This window comes from Xyrauchen texanus, chromosome 1, assembly GCF_025860055.1.
Source record: "Xyrauchen texanus isolate HMW12.3.18 chromosome 1, RBS_HiC_50CHRs, whole genome shotgun sequence".
NCBI classification, from domain to species: Eukaryota; Metazoa; Chordata; class Actinopteri; order Cypriniformes; family Catostomidae; genus Xyrauchen; species Xyrauchen texanus.
In genome coordinates this window covers 14,442,990-14,466,426 of record NC_068276.1, presented here as the reverse complement: position 1 = coordinate 14,466,426, position 23,437 = coordinate 14,442,990, and the positions used below count along the sequence as shown (strand labels likewise).

Sequence of the window (23,437 nt, the reverse complement as noted above, 5' to 3'; positions counted from 1 at the left end):
AGTTTATGTATGAAGAACTGCGCATGCAGTGGTCACTGCCAAACCAATCAAATTCCTGTTGGTCAATGCTGCAGATTTGAGTATCAAAATGTACCTAACTTGAACCCCATGAAAAGTTTCAAACCATCGGGAAATCCATCAGGTGAAATTCCTAATCACGCAGATACCCATTGAGCCATTTCACATGCAAGTCAATATGCCGATGACTCCCAAAAATCAGTTTATTTAAAAAATCCGACAAAGCAAGAAAACTGCGAGTTTTCTTGAAATAATCGGGTTATCCTCTGCTTTTGACGTCAAACTGCGAAGAGGTAGACGACACTTTTATAGACCATTTTCACAGCAACGCCATCTTGATTTTTGATGGAAATGTGCTAGTGCTTTGAACTAGGCTAGGAGTGATAAACGCATAGTCTCTTCAGTGGGCTGTTCTGTTAAAGTGTTTTTGGATCAGTCCACGGACAAAATATTGACAAAAATATATTTCCAAGAACATTCAGTAGGCAAAAAAACTCCAGTCAGCATGAGATGTGGAAAATCAGATGGAATCTCTGAGATTTATACCATGCATGCCATTGAAGAGGTGGCTAGTCTATCCCTCACAGACTCATTTTCATTCACGTAAAAAATCAAAGATGGCTCTACTGTGAATAAAGTCTATTGGATAAGCCAGTAAGAACGCCGGTAAAATGTTTACATTCAACACGGAATAGGCGTAATGGGCAAAAATCTACCTGTGCCGATTGGTTTATTCTTTAGCCTTTTATGACCTTACTCCAATAAAGAAATGCCATTAAATCTGTTTAACAACTTTCCAGCTTATTAAGCATAATCAGTGTAAGAACATGCATGAAAGCCAACTATCAGTATTTAATTTAAACTGAATAAAGTTCTAAAATGATGTCAAAAGCACATATTTATAAGACAGTGGAAATATGTCTTGAACTGTTGGTGGTTTAAGCTCTATAAGCTCATGCTTTGTTACAAGAAGATTCTGTCTCTGGAATACCGCTCTCCATTTTTCCAAGTGACAATGATGACCTAATTCAGTCGGCACAGCGAGGGAGTGCTCCTGCTCATTAGTAGGGTTTAATTAGCATTAGTTTGCTCTCAGCATCTCTCTAGATGTTCTGCATTACTTATACACATTGCATTACACTAATTTCATATATTTCCTGTCTTACTCTTTATTACACTCTTTATTCTCTCTGTCTCTCACAGAACAGAACCGTAATGGGACGAATAGTCAGACTAAGTGACACAGCCATCTCTCTGGAATCATTCAGAGGTTCAGAGCAAGAGACCAGCCCACTTTACAAAGACTATCACGGTGAGAGGAACCACAGCATATGCAAACACACAAGAACGTGCAAATACATTTGCTAAGGCAACCGTCACCATTACTATTGCTCATACTTAAGGGTTAGGGGTTTATTGAAAACCCTAACCATTGTTTTTAAACTTCAGAGCATAACTCACCCTGCACCAATGTACTACAGAATTGGGTAGCTTATCAAGGAGACGTAATCTATCACTTTTGTAAACGATCAAACTTGACAAAATGGGCATAAAAATTAAGTGACACTGGTCACATCCAGAGACAAGAATATCAGAGACTTGTGGTGGACTCTTTTTAATGAACAACCACCCAGAACACCCTATCAACCACCTAGAGACACTCAGAACATCTTAGCACCCCAAAAGCAACGCCTATGCAACCACCCACAAAACCCTTGCGTTGTGCCAGTGAGTTTTGCGTGGGCAATCACCTTTTCTTTAGAAAAAACAAAAATCTTGTTGCATTGGTCCCTCGTCTTATTTGTGCTTTTTTCATCATCCTCTCTCTCTCTGACTCTCTCTAACACACACACATGCACTCCCGTGCAGTAAAGTGCATTAGTAGAGAGGGGCAGGCAGGGTGGACCTCTCTCTGGCTGTCTGGTCCTGTTAGTGTAGCTTTGCTCAATCAGACGTGCTCCTTGGCAGACTTGCCGGGGGGAGATTCAGCTGCCACAGCAAACACACACACACACACACACACACACACACACACACACGCACACACACACATAAAGCCCCCCCTCCCCAACACAAGCACCCAGCACAGCCCTCAGGGGCCACAGAGTTGCAGAATCAATATTTTCATACTGGCTAAAACCTCTCTGTGGCTATTCTACAGACGAGGAAGATATTTGTGGCTCACGTTCTTTCCGTTTTTCTGTTATTCTACCTTTTTATGCTCCCTTGTTTTATTTTTCTCTTCATGTTGTGTCTTTTCATTTCTTTTCTCTTCTTTTGGGTCCTTTTTATGTACAGGTCAGATTGTTTACAGAAAGTCCTCTCTCCTCATTTCCGCCCCCTGCCCTGTTTCTTCCTGCGCTCATTTGCTCTACATGTTACGTCACAGCTGAAAGGTGTGGTTTAAATATACGAAACACCTCAGAGGATTCGTTTATAGTGTTTTATTATGTAAAGTTTTATTTTAATGAATTGGCATTTCAAACTTTTAATAATTTTATTTACATTTTATTATCTTTCATATTTAAAAATTCAGGTCACCGTTACTTTTTCACAGTGTTATTCATTTAGTTTTATTATTTAAACATTTATTTAAAATAGGTTACTATTACTTTTGCCAGTGTTATAATTTATTTTATTTTTTTTAAATGTATTTATAAAAAATAAAAACAAACTTAATTTTATTATTTAAACAATCGTTTAAAAAAAATGTCAGATCATAGTTAATTTTACCAGTTTTATTAATTTTGTTTTATTTTTAAAAAAAATATTAAAAAAAAATAAAAACAAACTTAATTTTATTATTTAAACAATCGTTTAAAAAAAAATTTCAGATCATAGTTAATTTTGCCAGTTTTATTAATTTTATTTTATTTTTAAAAAAATTATTTAAAAAAATTAAAACAAACTTAATTTTATTATTTAAACAATCATTTAAAAATATTTCAGATCATAGTTACTTTTGCCAAAGTGTTATTAATTAGATTTTATTATTTAAACTTTTATAAAAAATATATATATATATTTTTAAATCCTCAGGTCATAGTTACCTTTGCCAGTGTTATTAATTTTTTTTTGTTAGTTATTTGGTTATTATTATTTTATAATTATTCTTATTATTATTATTATTATTATTATTATTTTCAGGTTGAAGTTACTTTTGCCACAGTGTTTATTTTGTTTAATTATTTAAAATTTTATTTTTTTAAATTCAGGTAATGTCACAGTTACATTTTCCTCATTGCAGTGTTAATTTTATTTTATTATTTAAACATTTATTTTATATTTTATTGGTCAGGTCCCAGTCTCTTTTTCAAGTGTTATTAATTTTAGTTTTATTATTTTAAAAATATTTTAAAACATTGTCAGGTCGCAGATAATTTTGCCAAAGTGTTTGTTTTTTTATTATTATTTATTTATCTTATTAGTTTAGTTTAATGACAGCTCCATTCCCAAGTAGTTTCTGTGTTTGATGTACTTTTCCATCTGGAACAAAAATTTTCAGGTATTTATTTAGCTGCTATTTATTTCCCCGATGTCCCTGTTAGAATGACAGTAAGAACATAGTTTTTGGGATGTTTGTGATTTAAGGTTTTAAATCTGATGTTTTTAAGATGTTCAATGTTTGTAAACAAATAAGATAAAATCGAATGCAGTGCTTCCAGATCATTAACTTTTTCACAGAAGTCTCAAAAACATACTGTATATGTACATACTGAGTGTCCAGAAAATTGCTTGTTTGAAGTTTTCCAGCTATTGTTTGCTTTTGCTATCATTTTTGCCTCATTTTATGAATTAGTGCATTGCCATAAGGTTTCACAGACAATAGTGAATGTGAAGACATACATGAGGCCACTCTTTCTCTCCTGTGGTGCATCCACAGCACAAAGCATGTTGGAAGTCCTGTCACAGTGAATCAACTCGAGCGGAATCAGCCTAGCGCATGGGTCCCTTTACAATCGGGCCTTTTACATACATACACACACACACATTTTCCTCTTATCTCCTCATCCTGGTCCTCAGTGCTCCATTTTTAATGTCATATATCTACCGCCTACTTTACAATAGCATAACTGAGAGGAAAAAAGGAGAAATGAAAGAGGGAAAGAAATGAGAAGGTGAAAAAGCTTTCTCTCTTCCCAACATGCCCCTGTGCTGAGTGACCTTGTTTTACTCCCATCCTCCACTCATCTCTCTCTCTCTCGTTCTCTCTCTCCTCCCTCTGCTGCACTCCTTCTCTCGTATGTTTTGGTTTCTGCCCATTGGTGCAGCTAATAAAATAATGGTTGATACAATGCTATAGTGGCCAGTGTGAAAGGTGATAGCTACATGTGCCAACAGAAAAACTCAGCAGACAATGAAAGTCTGTTTAAAGGCATATCAAAGCCTGGTAAAAATAAATAAATAAACTATATATATATATATATATATATATATATATATACACACACCCACTCATGCCGCAAACATAGCTCTGACCCGTCGAGGCATGGACTCCACGAGACCTCTGAAGGTGTCCTGTGGTATCTGGCACCAAGGCGTTAGAAGCAGATCCTTTAGGTCCTGTAAGTTGCGAGGTGGTCCTCCATGAATCGGACTTGTTGGTCCAGCACATGCCATAGATGCTCAATTGGATTGAGATCTGGGGAATGTGGAGGCCAAGTCAACACCTTGAACTCTTTGTCATGTTCCTAAGCCATTCTTGTACAATTTTAGCAGTGTGGCAGGGCACATTATCCTGCTCAAAGAGGACATTGACATCAGGGAATACCGTTGTCATAAAGGGGTGTACTTGGTCTGCAACAATCTTTAGGTAGGTGGTACGTGTCAAAGTAACATCCACATGATTGCCAGGAGACAAGGTTTCCCAGCAGAGCATTGCCCAGAACACTACCTCCACCAGCCTGTCTTCTTCCCATAGTGCATCCTGCTGCAATCTCTTCCCCAGGTAAACAACGCACACGCACCTGGAGGTCTATATGATTTAAAAGAAAATGGGATTCATCAGACCAGGCCACGTTCCATTGCTCCATAGTCCAGTTCTGACGCTCACGTGCCCATTGTTGGTGCTTTCGGTGGTGGACAGGGGTCAGCATGGGCACTCTGACAGGTCTGTGGCTACGTAGCCCCATATGCAGCAAGCTGTGATGCACTGTGTGTTCTGACATCTTTCTATCATGGCCAGCATTACGTTTTTCAGCAATTTGTGCAACAGAAGCTCTTCTGTGGGATTGGACCAGACGTGCTAGCCTTCACTCCCCACGTGCATCAATGAGCCTTGGGCACCCATGATTCTGTCGCCGGTTCATCGGTTGTCCTTCCTTGGACCACTTTTGTTTGGTACTAACCACTGCATACTGGGAACACCCCACAAGACCTGCCATTTTGGAGATGCTCTGACCCAGTCTTCTAGCCATCAATATTTGGCCCTTGTCAAAGTTGTTCAGATCCTTACGCTTGCCCATTTTTCATGCTTCCAACACATGAAATTCAAGAACTGACTGTTCACTTGCTGCCTAATATATCCCACCCCTTGACAGGTGCCATTGTAATGAGATAATAAATGTTATTCCCTTCACCTGTCAGTGGTTTTAATGTTGTGGCTGATCATTATATATATATATATATATATATATATATATATATATATATATATATATATATTAGGATTTAACGTGTTAATTCAGTGCGATTAATTTAATAAAAAATAACGCATTAAAAAAAATGTACGCAATTAATCACAATGCCCCCGGACCGTAATAAGGAAGATTCCGGAGAAATGCAAGCTTGTAATACCACCTGTTTACTCCAGAGGGCAGTAAGTGAAATTCAGCAGTATGGTAACGCGCAGTTTATACAGTGAAGAAAACAACCCTTCAGAAGGCAGCACAACACAAACATGCGTTACGTTCTTGCGTTCAAAACACTTGATGGAGAGCAAATCAGAACTAAGAGATCTCAAGATGTGTTCTAAGTATTAAACTATATTTATATTTAAGTATTAAACTATATTTTTATATATATATATATATATATATGTATATGTATATATATATATATATATATATATATATATATATATATATATATATATATATATATATATATATATATATATATAAATATAATTTTTAAATATTTAAAGATAACTTTGAATAATTATTTCATCATTATATATTGAATTATTGTTATATGAGGGCTTTCTCAGCATATATTTGTATATGCGATTAATCGTGATTAATTACACCATCGGGACACCGTGTAATTAATTCAATTAAAATGTTTAATTGTTTGACAGCCCTAAAATATATATATATATATTGTAGACTAAATGCTCAATATATAGTATAGCACAGACTTGAGTGCCTTACTATTTTTATATAACCGTTACTACATAACATATCTTAAGAACAGCAGAATAATGAGTAATGTTACATAATTTGCTTTTCCTCAATGTAACACTCATTATGCTTTGCTACAGCTCTCTATTACTCAGTATTACATAAATCCAAGCTATAAAAAAGGTACTTTAAATAGAAATATTTGGTGCATATTCAAGATGTTTAGTATGATTTTCTTATTGTGTTGCTATAAAATATTAAATGCAGATGATTGTTATTATTTTAATGATTGTGGTCACATTTATATTTATATCCAGCATATTGCATTATGTTATTGTCAGTTTTCAGCAATATGATTTGCCATTCATTTCTTCTATGTTCAGGTCTTCTGCATGTTCGTCAGGTGCCGCGTCTTAACTATCTGACGTGTGAAGTTCCCAATACGAAAGACTTGGCTTTCAAACTCAAGAAGAAGCAGTTTACAATTGAGGTGAGCACACAGTAATGACCTCACAATACGTCAAGAAAATCAGCTTCTTTGATCTTATTCTTTATGCATTCCTCTTTCAATTACAGTTCTCTCCTGTTTTTTATTTAGCTAGAACACAATGTTTATTTGTTTGGAACAATTACAGGTTCCAAAACAGGAAGAGAAAGACACATTTAGCGCTGAGATTAGTCCATTTAATTACTAATTGTATTTTCCTTCCCCCGCATCTCTCAAACCAGTGAACATATTAGGAGGTCATGATTATGAATTGATGTTGACATTAGCTACACTTCACTAGTTCCTGTTTATTTTCCTGAGCTATTGAGTGCCAATTTAAAAGGTTGAAACTATTGATTCGAGACTGGAGTTGTTACACCTCTCCTTAGGATTACTTCAAGAGATGTCTCTTCTGAAGTCTCATGAATGCACTTATAAAGTCTTAAGTGCCTTATTTATTTATTTAGTCACTTACTATATACTGCTCCCACAGGTCAAATCACTTTTTTTGCACATTACGTTCATCTGAGGAAATGCCAGTGGAAATATATTGTTGTAAAAGTGACTATATAAATTATCTCTCAAAACTTCCCAAATCACCAAAGAGTCATTTGCTGTCTTTGTGTTTTATGCAGGGTCCAAAATCCCACAACCTGTAGCCACACACACATATGGTGCATTCATATATTATTCAGACCCATTCCATTTTTTTCTCACATTTTGTTATGTTGCAGCCTTATACTAAAATGCTTTAAATTATTTTATTTTTTCACATCAATCTATGTACATTCCATACCCCATAATGAGAAAGCAAAATCCAGATATTTGATAACTTTGCAAATGTATTAAAAAGAAAAACTGAAGTCACTTTGCCATAAGTATTTAGACCCTTAACTCAGTACTCAGTTGAAGCACCTTTGCAGCGACAGTCTCAAGACTTGAGACTTTTACAGTCTCAAGTCTATTTGGGGATGATGTGACAAGCTTTGCATACCTGGATTTGGGGATTTTCTGCCATTCTTCTCTGCAGATGATCTCAAGCTCTGTCAAGTTGGATGGGGACCGTCGGTGCACAGCCATTTTCAGGTCTCTCCAGAGATGTTTGGTTGGGTTCAAGTCCAGGATCTGGTTGGGCCACTAAAAGACATTCACAGAGTTGTGAAAAACAACCCCACAGCATGATGCTACCACTACCATGCTTTCAAAAAAAATATTGAAGAGAGGCTTCTGTCTGGCCACTATGTCATAAAGGCCAGATCAGAGGAGTGTTGCAGTGATAATTGTCTTTCTGCAAGTTTATCCCATTTCCACACATGATCTCTGGAGCTCAACCAGAGTGACCATCGAGTTCTTGGTCACCTCTCTGCACCTCTCTTACCATGGCCCTTCTCCCCTGATTGCTTCCATTTAGTAATTATGGAGCTACTTTGCTCTTAGGAACCTTCAGTGCAGTAAAAAAAATGTTTTGCCTTCCCCAGATCTGTGCATCAACACAATCCTGTCTCTGGGCTCTGCAGGAAGTTCCTTCGACCTCATGACTTGGTTTTTGCTCTGATTTGCATTTTTAGCTCCGAGATCTTATACAGAACATCTCAAAGCTGATCCAGAGAAATGGGATGCACCTAACCTAAATTTTAAGTGTTTTGCTTTCTCATTATGGGGTATGGAGTGTAGAATGATGTGAAGAAAATAATAATAATAATAATATTTTAATGCTTCAAGGTGTCTGAATACTTTATGAATGCTTTCTGTATACACACAGGCGGCCAAATGTTTGGAATAATGTAGAGATTTTGCTGTTTCGGAAGGAAATTGATACTTTATTTCACCATAGTTGCATTCAGCTGATCACAAAGTATAGTCAGGACATTACTGATGTAAAAAACTGCACCATCACTATTTGAAAAAAGTCATTTTTGATTAATTCTAGACAGGCCCCATTTCCAGCAGCATATCTCTCCAACATCTTATCCTTGAGTAATCATGCTAAATCGCTCATTTGGTGCTAGAAAATAATTTCCCATTATATCAAACACAATTGAAAGCTATTTGGTTTGTTAAATGAAGCTTGACGTTGTCTTTGTGTTTGTTTTTGAGTTGCCACAGTATGCAATAGACTGGCATGTCTTAAGGTCAATATTAGGTAAAAAATGGCAAAACAGAAACTGCTTTCTCTAGAAACTCATCACACTCACTGACTACTTTATTGGATATACCTTAAGACCTACTTATTCATGCGATTATTTAATCAACCAATAGTGTGGCAACAGTTCAGTGCATGAAATTATGCATATATTGGTCATGAGCCTCAGTTAATGTACCATCAGAATGGGGATAAAATGTGATCTCAGTGATATATAATATATGTATATATATATATGTGTGTGTGTGTGTGTGTGCAAAGACTGCTGTGAAAAATGTGTCTTTATTGTTATTCTTTTGATCTTTCATACAAAATATTCACAAAAATATATTCTCTAATGGATATCAATTAATTGCAAACAAATGGCCACCACTGCATATATAGATACACACATACATACTCATCACATGTACACATATATATATATATATATATATATATATATATATAGGTTTTCAATGGGGTTCAGATCTGGAGATCAGGATGGCCATGACATTGTCTTGATCTGATGGTCGTCCATCCACACATTGATTGACCTGCATGTGTGGCATGGAGCATTGTCCTGCTGGAAAAACCAATCCTCAGAGTTGGGTAACATTGTCAGAGCAGAAGCAAGTTTTAATCCAGGATAACCTTGTACGTGGCTTGATAAATGCGTCCTTCACAAAGACGAATCTTCCCGATTCCAGCCTTGCTGAAGCACCCCCAGATCATCACCGATCCTCCACCAAATTTCACAGTGGGTGCGAGACACTGTGGCTTGAAGACCTCTCCAGGTCTCCGGCTAAGCATTAGATGACTAGTCGGAGGATCAGTGATGATCTGGGGGTGCTTCATCAAGGCTGAAATCAGGCAGATTCATCTTTGTGAAGGACGTATGAATCAGGCCACGTACAAGGTTATACTGGAAGAAAACTTGCTCACTTCTGCTTTTTTTTCCAGAGCAATTTATATACAGTATACACAGTATTTATTTTATTTTTTTTAAAGTTACTACCAAAGCCAATTTTTCCTCGCATTCATGTGTTATTATGTTTTATTGTGTTTGCCACCAATACAAACTTCAGTGAACACACAGACACACTCCACTTTCAGCCAGTGAATGCCTGTCCATCAAATGGAGACAAATGAAAGGGCCCAGGCTTTCAGCGAAGCCCCATCATTGGCCCCTAAATATCTTATCACTGTTGAAGCTGTTAATAGCTAATCAGGAAGTTTATTTTATCGGAAGTCATTGCCTTTTAAATCATCCACTCCTAACCAGATTTATAGGGTCAATAAAAGTCAAGGTGGTTTCCCTCAATGGCTGTTTAATGAGCCAGCCGTTTAGAGTTTGTGGGGGGCTGCAGTGTAGGTTTGAGTTGTAGCAGCACCAAAGAATGTGTGTCTTCTTATGCAATGTGATATATCTTAACATCTTTTCACCTGATCTTTGTACATATCCAATTCATTGGATTCCATTCAGGGGCTCAGCCAAGGAGGGGGCCCCAAGAGATATAGTTCAACACCCCCGATAGTGCTATGACGTCCAGAGATCGCCCACTGGAGATCACACACTTATTGCCCAAGACAAATACCAGCGCTCCAACATATACCGGCATGCACATCTCTCGTTTTACTCCTTTACTGAACACGATTTTTAGATAATTCAAGACTTTACACTCTTGTTGGATGGATCAAATTAAAACAGCATGCTTTTTAGTGTGTCTGACAGAGTTGAAACCAATTACCTTAAGATGTAAGTTATGTAGTGAGTAAATGTAAATTTTAAGAAAAAAATCATTTCTATAAATACCTGTTCCCTTTATTGTTATTTGAAACCTTTGTCTACAAATATATCTATTTAAAATTAATTTAGTATTAAATAATGTTTTTTTAATCAGATTTAAAACATGTTTTTTGTCCCTTATCTCAAGAGTCAGTGGTATATGTTATACCAATGTCTTTCCCTTGAACAAAAAGTTATATTTAGTTATTGGGGTGGCTGTGGCTCAGGTTATAGAGTGGGTTGTCCACTAATCACAGGGTTGTTGGTTCGATTCTCGGCCCACACAACATGCCGAAGTGTCCTTGGGCAAGACACTGAACCCCAAGTTGCTCCCAATTCAACTAGCGTCTTGCATGGCAGCTCTGCCGTCATTGGTGTGTAAATGTGTGTAAGAATGGGTGAATGAGATGCAGTGTAAGGTGCTTTGAATACCGCTATTGTTAATAAGTCGCTATATTAGTGCAGACCATTTACCATTTAATGGTTTAATCTGATTTGTTCATGTTTGCTGCACATCATTTAGATGTTTACTTTGATGCCTCCAGTGTAGACTGGGTAAAATAGTCAATGCTGTTATGTTATTCCGACATTTCTGATTTCATTCTCATTTGCAATGCCTCATCAGATCAGTACATTGCACATTGTATTCCCCCCAAAAAAGTGAAGCACTCAGTCTTGTACCTTTTTCTCTATTCCAGATTTTTTATTTATTTTTGTCTTTGAATCAGATATTTTAATGTTGTGATTCATCTCAGTGCTGGCTGGTTTCGTTTCATGGATTACAATTCTTTATTGGAGAATTTTCTAGAAATTCCTATGGAGAAAATTAATGGGAAAAATGCATTAGAAATTATGCATGGACCTGTTTACATAGGGGATTTTCACCATTTAGTCTTAACGTCCCGGTTTACACCTACAACCTGTAGATCTACAAACAGACCTTTGTTGAACAATGTCACCCCAGTACCTTTGTAATACACTCAAACAAATATGCCGTGCAGGGTTTATATTGGGTTGAAAAAATTATGTCAATGGTTTTGCACTGCGGCCTCACAGATAGCCTGTATGTGTTCCAACTAGATACCTCTCTCAGCCCTTTATCCATGATGATGGTATTTCTTATGCAATTATAACATCTTTGTTTGAAATATACTCACTAAGTACTTTGTTAGGAAGACCCATACATCTGCTAATTCATGCGATTATCTAATCAATTATGTTGCAGCAGTGCATAAAATCATTCAGATATGGGTCAGGAGCTTCGGTTAATTTTCACATCAACCATCAGAATGGGGGACAAATGTGATCACAGTGATTTCGACGATGGCATGATTGTTGGTGCCACACTGGTTTGAGTATTTCTGTAACTGTTGATCTTCTGGGATTTACACGCACAACAGTCTCTAGAATTTACTCAGAATGGTGCCAAAAATAGAAAACATCCAGTGAGCGGAGGTTCTGTGGATGGAAATACCTTGTTGATTAGAGAGGTCAACAGAGAATGACCATATTGGTTCGAGCTGACAGAAAGGCTACGGTAACTCCTATAACCCCTCTGTAAAATTGTTGTGAGCAGAATAGCATCTCAGAATGCACAACACTTCGAACCTTGTGGCGGATGGGCTACAACAGCAGAAGACCACGTCTGGCACTTTATTAGGACCATTGTGTTTCTAATAAAGCACTCAGTGAGTTTAGATCATCTGTTGTCACCATAACAAGAATCAGCTTTTACTTTAACACCTACAGTATTTGCTGGTAACACTGAGACATCATCATTCCAACTTTCACACAAAGACATGCTCTTCGCCTTCTTTTTTGATGAGTCAGTGTGAATCAGAGGTCTTATCTGTGTTCAATGATTGTGTTTGAAGGGTGATTGACAGACCAAGTGTATGTCAGAGAGGTCGTTAAGAGTGCGCACGTCAATCATAGATCAGCCATGTCATGGCAACAAGATATAAATATGGCAGAAATTAGTGTGCATACACAGAAATGTATAAGACATGCAAAAACCTCAAGTTGAAATATTAGGTGAGTGAATCTCTTGAAGAAATGTCTGTTTTTATGCCACAGTTGAGATTTAGGTAACACTTTACAATAAGGTTATATTCGTTTCAATGGCTAACATGAACAGCACTTATTAATCCTGGTGAATGTTAATAACATGATATACTTCATATACTAATTCATTTTTAACTTTAAAAGTTGTGTATATTAGCATTAATTAATGCATTATGAACTAATGAGCAATTGTACATTTTAAATTACATTTTGTAAATTTTGAAATGCCATGAAATAAATATTGTTTATTGTGAGTTCATTATAATGCATTTGCTCATTTTAATAGATATTCACTTATTCTAAAATGTTACCAAGATGTTTTTGCATAGTTATTGTTTTTCCATCACATTTAAGCATATTTCCACCCCAAATACTCATTAATGTTATGTGAAAAAATCTCATTCTCAATCCTGCAATGCAAAAGCTAATGCGCTAAAGCTCACATATGCAATTGTGCATAATTCAAGTGAAATCAGGCATCAAAACATTGCTATACTGTAGAAAATATGAAACCCAGAATAGAAAGTGTATACTATATAATATGCCATGATACCAATATCATCCTAATCAAATCGATGCCCGTAATATAATGAAACGTTAATGTTAGCTGACACCGATATTGTCGCAGATAAATTGTGCATCCTTAATTATTTTACTTTAAAAAAAAGAACATTAAAATGTATACATTTAATAATCAAATATAATTGATTTTCAGAATAATCATCAACAAAGCTGATTTACTCTAAATCTGTCATATTTGAAAATTGTAAAGTGAAATCTAACAGAGTTATACGTGATTCATGAGCGCTTTTGCTGTTGAAGCAGTTTCTTTGCAGTAATGTAATTAATCCAGCTGGATCTGTCACTCAGCTAACCAGAGGAACATTTGGCTGCTTGTCTTTGACTGACTGGTAAAGTTCAGTTGGCGGTTGATGAGCAGTCAATTGCCCAGAATGCCCTTTGGCAAGAATTAACCTCTGTCCCTGTTCCGGCAGGTAGAGAGAGGGGTTGTGAGGAAAAGCGTCATTAGAAAACTCACGCATACTCATGCACGTCAGTTGATCGCTCATGTGGGTTGATCAACTGAGGACTGAGATAGGAATACAAGAGGTATGTCATTAAACTGTACTTACCCCTGCGTGACCCCTGACCCAGGCTTGAGCCGAACACACCTTTGTGGTATTTGGGGTTGTGAAGGTGAGGTCGGATGATCTTCAACCCAGGATTTGGGTAAAATTAGTTGTGGGCTTACAGAGGTGCAATCTTGAAAGCAAAGCAATGGGTTGAGCACCATCAGGTGTGAGTGTTTTTATCGCAATACTGGCATTGTTTTACTTGGACTAGTTGAACCGTCAGGTGTTCATGGAGTTTTGTTTTAATTCCAAATTAAGTTGCACAGGTTTTGGGCATATTTAAGACTTGTGTGGGCACATTTAAAGTACATATGTCATAACATTTGTTTTGTAATTCTCCTAATCACACAAGCATTCCATTAGTAATTGTTTTTTTGTTGTCGTATCATAGTTTTGAAGGTTCTTCTCCTGGGGCAATATCTTGATTGATTGATTGTGTCTGGGCCAGGTTGCTGTCTGTGTTTGGTTGGTTTCTGGGCCCTGCTGCTGTGAGTCCAACTCTTAACCCAGAGTTTCTGAGGATGTCAAGTTATTGGAGGTTTATTTTTAGTGGTCGACCAATCTGGGTTCTTCAGTGGCTGATACGATATCTAAATGACCTGGTGGTCAGTGTCAGAAGCTAGATTTATACTGTCGTATATGTTTATTTCTTATTATTAGCATGGACAAGTTATGATGTCATGCTCGGAGGCTTCTTGTTTTAATAAATAATAAATTACAAATAACTTTATTATATTCAAAATGTTAATATATACCATCTAATATGTAGGAAATATGTATTCTTAGTATTTAGCCAAGAGGTCTCTTTTTTTCCTTGCATGGTCTTGCGTTTCCGGTTTCCCACGTTCAGATGCGTTTGAATGAAAATTAATGGAGCGTGAAGTCAATGTGAATTTAATTATTTAATCACTTATTGTCATAATATACACTCAAATTTCCCAAGCATCCTGTCTAAACTTTTTTTGAATTAAATTAATCACAATGAATCACATATATAAGTATTTGTGCAGTAAGACCCTCTAATAACAATAATTCAATATATAATTATTTAATAATTATAAATATATTATATGAGATTTAAATGATTATTTCGATTATTAAAATGCATTATTATGACAGACGAGTGAAGCATTGATCAGACAATACAAAAAATGGCTTTAGAAGGCAGTATATTGTTTATTTCTATATTGTTGAACATAAGCTTATTATTAGCCTACAGTCCACAGCAATCCATTTTGTATTTGAACTGTCCGTGATGAATTTATTTAAGTGCTTTTTTAAGGATGCGTCATAGGCCTTAATGACGCAGGATGGACACTTAAATGGTGCATTCACATACAACATGAAGAAAATTTCATAATTTTCACTGGATTATAAATGTGTGTTTAAACTCACGTTCATGCGAGTAACGTGAACCCGCGAAGGGTTTCTATGACTTGATTCATTGTAAAGTACAACCAATAGCTGGAATCAAGTAGACGTGCATATTTTCAAAATTTACCAGGTAGTCCAACTTCCTTGCTCACTATCCTCCAAGCTATGTCTTTTTTCGTTCGGTCTCTGTACATGTATGGCGTTGTGTCATACAATTCCGGGTGCCCACACACCGCTACAACAGTTTTTTCATTCATTGCTCCAGATTTCTTCTGCTACTACATCAGTACGTCAGTGACATCCAGACAATCTCAATGCTGATAGGCTTTCGCGACAACTTGTCATGCTAATTTTTATCGCGATTTATTTTAATATGCGAATGAAGCGATTTCGAGTGTTGGAGTCACGCCATTCGCTTCATTCGCGCCGCCCGCCGTGAATTCGCGCCTTTTCGCATCTTTGCATTGACTTTGTATTTAATCGCGACACGAAAATCTCGCTTCGCGGTGAATGTGAACGCACCATTAGATTGTCTCACCTTGGTTTCGTAGCTTTATAAACAGTTTTTTAGGTCGCAATGTAAAGAAGTGAAATGTAGTTTGAAACCTAAACAAAAAGCCTCAAGATCCCTGCATTCAGAATTTGGCTCCATAAAGCTGTTTAAATGCAACAGCGCTTATCTTGAGCTGTTGCTTGAGTTGTTGATGTTTTGTTTGTGAACTAATCAGTCTTTTTAAACAAATCTTTTAAGTGAACAAATCATTCTCGTTCACCTAAATAGACTGACACTGATATTTCTCGTTCACTGGCGTCTCTCCCTTTCAAAGCCAATGAGCTTTACTGCTTTTCATGCCTGTAAAGACTGAATATAGCATGAGCCAATAGCATTCGAGTGCATGCTGTGAAGGAGCATATCACTGGTTCTATCCGCTGAATGAATATGGCCCTTAACTGAACTTGTACTATTTGGTCGATTGAGTCTGAATGAGATGAGAGGTGTCGTTCATGAACTAACTGAATGTAGTGGTAAACATGTTTGCGAACAAAATGAACTACTCACTTTGTGAATGAGGATCTGCCTGTCATTAATTTGTTCAATCGTGTTCAACAAGGATAGAATGGAGTGAAATGCATTTAAGATACGTTTATAGGTATGCACAAAACCGCTTTGAATTAAAAGACATTTAAAAAACACCATCTAAAGGTCAATGAACAAACAAATGTTTTTGGTGAACCGAATCAAAATAATCGAGTCAGTATGGAGTGGTGGTGGCGTAGTGGGCTAAAACACATAGCTGGTAATCAGAAGGTTGCTGGTTCAATCCCCACAGCCACCACCATTGTGTCCTTGAGCAAGGCACTTAACTCCAGGTTGCTCCAGGGGGATTGTCCCTGTAATAAGTGCACTGTAAGTCGCTTTGGATAAAAGCGTCTGCCAAATGCATAAATGTAAAATGAATTAAAATAACCACCACTAAATGGTACAGCTGCTCACTCCCTATGGAGCGCAACAGTGCCCGCCCACTTTTTCAACATTTGAGTTCCGGAAGCATTTTTCCCACTCGTTTTTTCACAGGATTTTCAAAAAATCCTTCATAATGGAGTTATAAGCCATGAACCAAACCAACCAGATCAGAGGTGAATCACAACATCACACTTTATATAGTATATTTTATTGCGAAACATTCCAATAAACCCAAATATATAAGTAGTTTGAGAGTGCAGGGAGATCGACTCCTTTGCATCATAGAGTTTGTCATGGGAGTGGGCTGTTGTTTCAAGTCTTATTTCATGGACTGTTGCGCTCTATTAAGCTTGAGTTTCGCTTACTGCCCCCTATTGAAAAAAGGTGGTACCGTTTTCCTCATTATGGTCCAGGAACATGATTAATTGTGGGGGAGTTTTTATACGAATATTTTATATAGCTATTTTCACTGAATTAATGCACATGAATGAATATTGATACTAACTAAAATTACCACAACAATAAAAAAAGTATATTTATTTACCAATAAATAATTTTCCATTAAAAATAAAGTAGTACAATGTTTATTCAACCATTTACCCATTGCTCAAGTCTAGCCTTGAGTTCTCAGCTGATTGTTGTATGTTAGCAGCATGTCATTTGATAAGTGGTACTCAATGACATATGTTTCTTTGAAACATGTAATGTAAAACTCTATCAGGTTGTTGTGGTGCAGTATTCGGTCATGTCCAGTGCAGACAGAATATTTGAATAAAACAGAAAATGTGCGTTATCCATTGACCAAAGCTCTCAGTAGATTTTGGAACTGTTACACGAATGAAGAACCACTTTTATTTATCGTACATGTGGGCATTGAATAATTCTGACTGAATGACAATGAATGGAACTATATGTCAGGAATTCATCCATGGTGTTTCTGCATGTGTGTGGAAATCCTTGTGGGTAGCTAGTGGATTTTTGTGGCAGACGTTTCTTGTGTGGACCTGTCCATGCCATGTGATTGGTCTCCAAAGAATCCATCCCGAGTGCAACACTACGTCAGATCAGTATTTATTATTCATCTGGCCGTACCTACGGAGGCCCAAACACTAAGTGTCAAATCAAGCCTCTGATGTTAGCTCAGAGAGTCATGGCCCTACATGTCCAATGTAATCTAATATTAACGTTCTCCTGCACCCAAACATCTCGTTGAAGATAAGCCAAGCTCACTTGAATCTCTCGACTATAGCTGATGGGCAAAAGCTCAACTCTAAATCAAGGTTTTGGTCTGTTATAGAGACGGTAAAAGCATCATGCTGTACTTACAAAGGCAAAGGTTAGAGTTGAGGAGGTTGTGTGCTTTTCCGGTGTGCAATGCACACTAACTAACAATGCAATGCACAATAACTAAACTAACGGAACTACTTCACATATAACACTGAAGACCCCAATTTAAATATCTGGAATTAAAAATAAGAAAAAACATAAATATTCTCATGAAATCAAATGAAATGTGATGAGTCATGCAAGAACTTTTGGGATTTATTATTTGATTTTAATTTTTTAATTACCATCAAAGTACATGTATTCTATTTTTAAATATAATATATATATTTTTTACTCTTAATTATACAGTAAAATCATACTTTTTTCATCCAAAAAACTACATTTTACTTTTTTTTTTACCATAAAATTATATGTATTTTCTTGTTAATCAGTGAACTTTTTTACGGTTGCATTTTACATTCTTTTACCCTTTAAATTACTAAAATATTTTACAGCAGAAAATTTCATCTGAATATGTCTTTTTTTGCAATAGAAAACTAACATGTATTATTATTATTACTATTATTATTATTTATTTTATTATTTTAAAACAGTATATGAAGCAGGACAGTATGCGGCAATTCAAACAGTGGCGTGCTACTATTGTTTTCACATCATTATAAATGTTCAAATTAACAATATTAACAGTGTTCAGGTGTCACCTCAGAAATAATAAAAAAAGGTATTTTACAATTTCTGTCCAAATTTGCGAGAAACAAAATGCAACTTTTCGCTATCTGATTAATCAATAATCAGTCAACCAATGGTTAATGGTGTTAAAAGTGTGTTAAAAAAAAGTCTGGTTGGTATTACTTTAGTATTTAGTATGCTATTCAGTATGCTAACCATATGGAGGTTATAAAATGAAAAGCTAAAAAAGTACAATCTAGTTTAGATTTAAAGGAATATTCAGGGTTCAATATAAGTTAAGTTCAATCGACAGCATTTGTATAATGTTGATTACCCCAGAAATGTATTTTGATATATATATACTTTATTTTAAGCATGTTTTCCTGCTCCCTGTTAATTAAATATTTGAACAAAAACAGCCAGACTTCCAATAACTAAAAGGAGTGGGGAAAAACACACACTTTAAAATACATTGCTTCACTTTCTGATAGAGGCAACACAGTTTGAGAAAAACTTGCCATCATCAGCAAAGCCCACCTCACCCCCACCTGTTACACTGTCAGACAGTTCAAAGGTGGAATTTTGATCCGGAGCAGGAGATGACCGCGTAGAAGTGCTCGGGCTTCTCTGTCGGTTCTGGTATGGCGGCTAAAAATAACTTTCCCACACTCTTGAAAGCTCCATGAGCTTTTGAACAACTTCCAACTGCAGCTAGTTTCCAAACTCTGTGCACTAGTAAAAGTTAAAATGGGAAAAAAACTGCTTTATGCAAAGGTTAATGAGGTTTTGTGGGTGAGTACCATCATGTTATTGAAAATTGTGGTTGGATAGTAATGGTAGACCTTGGGAGTATATGTACACATCCAACTCATTAGTTGTCTGCGAGTATGTACTTTACACTTGGTGTTGGCACAGTCATAAAGCAGTGCTTTTACAAGTTCAAATTTGAAAGTAGAAATATTGTGTTACTTGTGTTGACCTCTCTCCTTTTTGAATATGGATAGGGAGAGTTCTTTGAAAGTTTACTTAAATTAAAACGCAGCCTTTAAACAGTCCCAGCCATTGAGTAACTGGTCATAAAACCTTTATGAATTTTATGACCATCTTATACCCTGACACCCACAGCTGGCTGGCTTTTCAGTGGAACCCAAACAGATGACCGAGGTCAATGGAAATGCATATTAATGAGGAATGAATTCACTTTAATGTAGCATAATAGATTATTCATGAGTTTAAATGGGAGGGTCCCAGATCCATATTAAAGAATGTTTTTGCGACCAAAGCCAGCCCAGTGTTTGACAAGGCTTTTTGACCCTAGCTTTGTGAACTATGAGCCTAGCTCTGATATTTCTGCTTTAGACAAACTTTCCCATCGAAGCTGATGAGGAGGAGTAATGCTGAGTGACAGGAGTATTGGGGCGAGGGACAGAGCTACACTATGTCAGAGCAAATGGTATCTCTTCTGAGGCATCTTTGACTGTACATTTTACACAACTATAATTATTTGATCCAATGATTTGCTCATTAACAATGATAAAGCATTAATAGAACTTTGCTTTGAGTTTCTCTTTTTGCTTGCGTAATTTCATTATAGCATTCACCGTGCATACCTTGATATATGTTGACTACAATTCACATGTGCATATTTGCATATGTGTTTGTAATGAAGTGCCATCCCTTGAACAATAACTATTGATATATAAGGTGTTTGCGTGCTAACGTTTCCCATGAGACAACTGCCATGTGGCCATTTCGAAGGGCAGGAGTTAAAGTTTCTATCATGCTTTCACATTTACGCCCTGAAAGTCTCCGCCCACTTCCCCGTTCCCTTGTATCACCCTGGTGATGATGTTAATGACCAGTGACAGCTCACCTATCCCTGGTGTGCCTGCAGTTTGCAGTGATGCCCCATCCCCCTTCACACATAGACACTGCTGCAATCACGCACATTTGCTGCAAAATCTGGAAGACCACGAGTAATCATTTTTAAAAACCAAACACCTCCGATACTCGTTCATATGTACCTGAGTATGTGCATAGTTAATTACTTAATTCAACTTAATTATAATTAGAGATAAAGATTATTTAGTACAGGTAGAGGTATGAGTTCATTACAAACATATAATATTTTCTAAAGAATATGATCAATCTTTTTTATTCATTATGTTATTGGCCACTATAGGAGTTTGTATGGCGCAAACATACTATAAGGGATTCACAGAACAAATTAACAGCTAATATATTGGACCCACTTTATATTAGTCTTTAACTACAAATGAAAAAAAAAAATATGTGTTGTATTTACTTAAAATATATTTATGTGGCATTTTTGCATCATGATTTTTAAGTACAGTACATTAAATTTATGGGTTTTTTATGTCAGCACAACTAGAAAACCTTTGTTATATATACACAAATCTATCTGTTCATTCTACTTTATTTACTTAAATATGTATGTCACACGAATAACAAGTTGTTTACATATTTTTTATTATTTATATTTTAAGTTAGTATTATAATACTAACTGAGGTTAGGTTTTAAACTTCCCTGAAGAAGTGCACATAAAGCTTCAGCTATGCATATTCACATGTGCATGGAAAAATTTAAATGATTGTGCAGGATCCAATTTGACCACTTATGGAAGACTAATCACCCTAATGGTGACTTTACACGAAACAGCATTTACAGTATTTACAGTAAAACAACATAATACTAAAAATAGCTCAAATCTCTATGAATTCTTAATTACCAATTAAATGGCCTAAAAAGTTCTTTTTGACCAAACTAACATGATTAAATTGCTCAAGTGCAAGGGTTTATGGGTATTTCCCTCAACCTCTGTTCATTACTTAATTGTTTGAGTTAGTAGTACTGAAAATCTTAATTTCATGGATTTTTAAGATAAAGAAGTCCAAGGAATTCACGATTAGTAATTTTCTGTATGCAGCTCTCTAAGTTAACCTTGAAATGTATATTTTGTGTTGTACACATTAATGAAAATTAAAGGGATAGTTCACCCAAAAATGAAAAATCTCTCATTATATACTCACCCTAATGCTTCCCAGATGTGTATGACTGCCTTTCTTATACTGAACACAAATGAAGATTTTTAGAAGAATATTTCAACTTTTTGGGGCCATACAATGCAAGTGAATGGGTGCCAAAATTTTGAAGCTCCAAAATCAACATAAAAGCTACATAAAAGTACTCCAGATGACTCTGATAGGTGTGGGTGAGAAACAGATCAATGTTGAAGTCCTTTTTCCTTCACTTTCACTTTCTCCTCCTCCTGTTTTTGGTGATTTGCATTCTTCATGCATATCGCCCCCAACTGTGTAGGGAGGGAATTTATGACCAGAAAATGACATAAAAATGGATCTGTTTTTCACCCACATCTATCATACTATCATGTCTGAACACATGTATTTAACCACTGAAGTCATATGGATTACTTTTATGCTACCTTTATGATACAAATTGTTGGCACCCATTCACTTGCATTGTATGGAAAATTCCATACATAGCTGAAATATTCTTCTAAAAAAACTGTTTTGTTCTGCAGAAGAAAGTAATTAATTCCTATCTGGGATGACAGAAGGGTGAGTAAATGATGAGAGCATTTTCATTTGTGGGTGAACTGTCCCTCAGCAAAACATTTAATAGATATGTACATTTATGAGTAGAAGCTATTTATTTTCATGCATTATGGATGTTGAGCCAACAAATATTTTTTTTCTTCAGATTTTGTGTTTCTTAAGCCTTTGATACAATGTACATATTATGTAAATTTTTGTTCTTGCATTGTATTTACATTTTAATTGCATCTGTAGTTATACTGTTTACCATACCCTTAAACCTAACCCTACCCCAAGCCTTACCCTAAACACCAACCCTATACCTACCCCTACTCGTAAATCTACCTGTACCTCAACCACAGTTGCTGGAAATGTGAATCTTTTGAGAATTTTGCAGAACAACATGTAGTTACACAATAAATACATATTACTGTATGTATTTTATTGTTAGTATATATACATAAAAATTGGTGGCTCAGTGGTTGAGGCTCCAGCACCACCAAGATGCCACTGTTGGGCCCTTGAGCAAGGCACTTAACTCCAGGTTGCTCCGGGGGGATTGTCCCTGTAATAAGTGCACTGTAAGTCACTTTGGATAAAAGCATCTGCCAAATGCATAAATGTAAATGTAAATGTAAATAAAAATTCAAATATCGTTGAAAAATTTCATTCAAAAATTGGAACTTTCATATATTCTAGATTCATTACACATCAAGTGAAATATTTCAAGCCTTTTTTTTTGTTGTGTTGTTGATGATTACGGCTTACAGCTCATGGAAATCAATAATCCAGTATCTCAAAATATTAGAAGAATTTATAATACAGAAATGTCGACCTTCTGAAAAGTATGATCATTTATGCACTGAATATTTTGTCGGGGCTCCTTTTGCACGAATTACTGCATTAATGTGGTGTGGCATGGAGGCAATCAGCTTGTGGCACTGCTGAGGTGTTATGGAAGCCCTGGTTGCTTTGATAGTGGGATAGTTTGATAGCTCCTCAGTATTGTTGGGTCTGGTGTCTCTCATTTACCTCTTGACAATACCCCAAAGATTCTCTATGGGGTTCAGGTCAGGCGAGTTGGCTGGCCAATCAAGCACAGTAATACCATG

At 36.2% G+C, this 23,437-nt stretch overlaps 1 pseudogene; it reads left to right on the top strand.

Moving 5' to 3' along the window:
- The window catches only part of LOC127621800 (elongator complex protein 4-like), an 89,665-nt pseudogene that overhangs the window by 42,546 nt on the left and 23,682 nt on the right, over window positions 1–23,437 (top strand).